Here is a 601-nt window from a genome sequence, read left to right on the forward strand (position 1 = left end):
GCTTTCGAAAGCTTTGGCACGCTGTGTTGTAAAAGCAGGGCTGGTATACAAGTAAGCAGCAAATACACAAAATTGTGGAGTGTGTATATTGATCAGCTGATTAAACGTGTAACATCTCTGAGTGTGGTTATTCTGATTTAATTTTTATTTAAGTGAAAGGCATAGGTCACTTAAATCAAAATTAAAAACAAATTAAAATTGATTGGTGAAACCAAAAATTCGAAAATTAAAGTAATTTTCACTTAAATGAATCTGGTGAAACTCAAAGGCCAGAAATCGGAGTGCAATTTTAACAAAGGCGAGGATATCGAGGTAGCGTTGAAATAAGGGGTTGGCTTTCCATTACATCGGTTTTTGGGTGTCTTCACAAAGCCATCACGAATTTTGTCTTGTTTTACATTATTTATTACTCTTTTCACTTTATTGGCAATAGTATTTAACTAATTTCTTGTTAAATTCTTTGCAGTTTCACTAGCAAATTTTCATATAAAAAGAGCACTTAACACTTATATTTTGATAAATATACGATCTCTGCAATGTACACGTGTATTTTGTATACATTAAATGTATTTTATTTTTTAATAATGTCACTACTTTTCTT

Source organism: Rhagoletis pomonella, unplaced genomic scaffold (genome assembly GCF_013731165.1).
Source record: "Rhagoletis pomonella isolate Grant_MI unplaced genomic scaffold, Rhpom_1.0 Rhpom_scaffold_00002, whole genome shotgun sequence".
NCBI lineage: Eukaryota > Metazoa > Arthropoda > Insecta > Diptera > Tephritidae > Rhagoletis > Rhagoletis pomonella.